This window comes from Adiantum capillus-veneris, chromosome 14 (genome assembly GCF_014529385.1).
Source record: "Adiantum capillus-veneris isolate H3 chromosome 14, ASM1452938v2, whole genome shotgun sequence".
Lineage (NCBI taxonomy): Eukaryota > Viridiplantae > Streptophyta > Polypodiopsida > Polypodiales > Pteridaceae > Adiantum > Adiantum capillus-veneris.
Window position 1 is genome coordinate 152861123 of NC_140944.1, and position 3618 is coordinate 152864740.

General features: G+C 49.1%; 1 non-coding gene across 1 annotated transcript; it reads left to right on the forward strand.

Annotated features, from left to right (window-relative positions):
- Positions 1–357: 357 nt before the first annotated feature.
- Positions 358–438, forward strand: TRNAL-AAG (transfer RNA leucine (anticodon AAG)). The gene has a single exon. It is a non-coding gene; the product is annotated as a tRNA-Leu (tRNA).
- The last annotated feature ends 3180 nt before the right edge of the window (positions 439–3618 follow it).

The window sequence follows — 3618 nt, forward strand, 5'->3', positions numbered from 1 at the left end:
GTAGCATTCCCGTGGGTTTAGTTTGTTCAAGAGGAGCAGCATTGAATCTCCCTGAATGCCTGATAACAGCATTTCTCTAAATTTCATACCGAAATTAGATTCAGTCCGTTGTCGGAAACCAACGAGTGTACTTTGAACCTGGTTGTCAAAAATTTTGGCCCCGCTCTCATCATGATTCATGACTGAGGGAATCGACACCAAGTGACTGAGGAACCTCGCCATTGTTTCTCTACGTAGGTTGCGAAACCACTGTCAGGCCGCTCCTGTGTCGTACCCAACGTTTATACATCCGCCCCCCCTTTCCCTTCTTCAATGTTACAAAACAAAATTTAATTAATACGCAGCATTGTCGTCAGGGACGAAATGGCCGAGTTGGTCTAAGGCGCCAGATTAAGGTTCTGGTCCAAAAGGGCGTGGGTTCAAATCCCACTTTCGTCATTATTTTGTTTTGTGACACTTCAAGAGGGGAGAGGAGAGACTCCATCAACGCCTCATCCGGGGGGAATGATCATACCACGGCTTGGGGGCTAGGGACTAAATTTGGGGGCTAGAATTGACATCATGCCGATCATCATCAAAACATGGAACTCGTATCTCTCGCTTATGCAAACATTAGGTAGCTATCTCAATGAAATGGACAAGACGAGGAAGGATTGGGTGCAAAATTTTTGTGACATGCATCCCTTCCCGAAGGAGCTTGGTGTGATTGATGGTAACGGTTATTCAACAAAAACTAGGTTATTCAACAAAAACTAGATTGCGAAAGGAACCAAAGATGAAAAGACTACCACTAAACACAATGAAAAGTTGAGCTTCATGATTGAAGCTCTGCTTCATGACAAGCAAGATTAGAAGATTAGGTACCTCTGCAACAATCAAGGTGCAGCAACTCCCGTCTTTTCGAGCATGCTCAAAACAAGAACATTTGAAAACCATATGCAAACTGCAAAATATCCCAAGAGAATCGGTTGTGTAGAGCATGCTCAATGTAGGTTATCGGAGGAAACACTCACCAAAATCCAAATGCATTAACAAGCTAGCCACTGCTTTGATGGAACTGTCTTGCAGGCGTGATCCAGAAAGCTCCATGAGAGAGGGTTCTTGCAATAAAAGGGGTTGAACAAGAGCAAGGTGTGTTGAAGGGCAATATAAAGGTATGTAGCTATTTCGGGCCTGCATAGTTGCAAGTCGCTTCCTGCGTGCAGCTAATTCATTGCCATGGCGCGACTCCTCTGTGCCATACTGAGCCTCAACTCCATCAGGCATATTGCCTCCTTCTGATGATGCGCTTGACACGCTCCTACACACCATCGACCTCTCCATACTTTGCTGCTTCATGTTGTTGCATGAAGCTGAAGGCGACGACACTGACGTTAAGGGGTTTGAGGCTCCTGGTAATGATGGGCTCGACATGCGGCTAAGAATGCCGATCACCAGCAAAACATCGGCTGAATTCCTCATTGAAGCAACAACAGCACTCTTGCACCGCTCGTTTGCTTGCTCGACGAGAACTCTGTGACTTTTGAGATGAGCACTAATTTGTGAGATAGACGGAAGCTATGGCAGCCCTGGCATGTGTGAGGCTGGATCTTGTTCTTCTTCCCCGGTCATGCAAGTGACATACTGAGCAGACAACTGGTGATGAAAACTGATAGCAGGGCTTGAGATGAGAGAAGCATGGCTAGAGAAGCTACAATTATGGCTTGAATTACAAAAAGGAAGGAAAGGGTCGGAGCATCAGCAAAAGGCAAGCCTCGGACTGTGAAGTGGTTGCGAGAGCAGTGCAAGAAAGGCCTACCCGAGCTCATAAATTATGCTCGCCATAGCTACCTAAGTGCTACAACCAAGAAAAACCAAAGTGAAACGAGCCAAGAAACCCTTTACTTGCCCGTCTCCTCCACCAATGTAGTGTGCACGGGATTAGGTCCAAACTGAGTCTACCTTCTCCACGAGTAGGCAGCTCCTTATATTGATAACCAGAGAGACTACAACTAACTAATTATCTTGGCATCTACATGAGGGTAGTAGGTTCACACCAAGGTCGTCCGGCCACACACACCACACTATCACAATTTGTCGCTATTTTGTCAAGACTATGTGATTGTCACAATTTGTCGCTATTTGTAAAAACTGTGTGATTGTCGTTTGGTCCCTCCAATTAAGGGTTCGGTCCGTGATGGCTTGCTTAACCCCCTTGTGTTGGGTCTGTACTCATGCCGTTTTTTGATACACACCGAAAATGTTGTGGGGTTGTTCATGAGCCTTGTGTCGCTGCTCGCGCTAAGATTTTAGCTGCTCGTAGGGTTTAGCACGGGCTTTATTTTGCACCTCTGCACGCGTGATTCTGTCCATTGTGCTACTTGCAATCTGCTTGCTCGCTTAGGTGGCCTAAAGTTGGCCCCTTTGCCCTATAATAAAGTTGCATTTTTTTCCAGTTTCTCAACTATAGCCACACAACCATGCTTTACAGCTATCACCATTTGTCGCTATTGTCTGTGATTATGTATATACAGTTGCATTTTTTGCCAATTTTTGAACTATTCTATAAGCCACCCCCCCCCCCCCTTTCCCCCCCCAAAAAAAAACACACACAACACCCAAAAAAAATGAAAACCAACCCCAAAAAAGTTTAAAAAGAACCCCCCCCCCCCCCCCCCCCCCCCCCCCCCCCTTTTTCCCCCAAAAAAAAAACACACACACACCAAACAAAAAAAAATGGAAAACCAACCCCAAAAAAGTTTAAAAAGAAAAAAAAAACAACACATACACACACTAAGTACAAGGGAAAACGTTTCCTTATGGCTCTAGACTTTTTCATGTGCGAAGACCCTTCACATCTATTTGCCTCTACGTTTACAGTGGCTCTCCTTACTTTTATTAGATGGAATCCAATAAAATTCCCTTCATGTCTACTCCTTTTCTGTGACGACCCGGAGGTTGGGCTGAGGTTGGGCTGCCATGTGGGAGTGGCTTTGATACCAAGTGTGACGACCCGGGAGTTGGGCCGTCAATGCGGAAACGTTGCTCTGATACCAAGTGTGACGACCCGGGAGTTGGGCCGTCAATGCGGAGAAGCGTGGTGGGCGCGTTTGCGGAAGCTTGCAGAGAACAAGGGCCCGGCTCGGACGGGACCGGCTCAGGGCAAGGTGCTTTTGTCTTCAAGGGCTTGGCTCGGACGGGACCGGCTCAGGGAGGGCCCGGCTTGGGTTGAGTGCTTGTCTTCAAGGGGCCTGGCTCGGACGGGACCGGCTCAGGGAAGGCCCGGCTCGGACGGGACCGGCTCGGGTCGAGGTGTTGTCTTCAAGGGGCATGGCTCGACGGGACCGGCTCAGTGGGGGCCCGCTCGGGTTGAGTTGCCTTCAAAGGGGCCCGGCTCGGCGTGGTTGCGTTCCATGGGTCGACGGCCGTGTTGCGTTTCGCGGGTCTTGCGTTCGGGTCCCTAGCCCCACGTAGCCTCAGGCTCCGCCGCACTCACGGAGGGTCATAGCGTGCCCTGGGGAACCTTGCGTTGAGTCCCCACGGTGCACGAGTGCGTGGAGTGAGGGTAGCGTGTCTAGGTGGGGGGTCCCCTCCCGTGGCCGTTTTCGGGAGGCTCATACCCCTTATATACACCCCCGG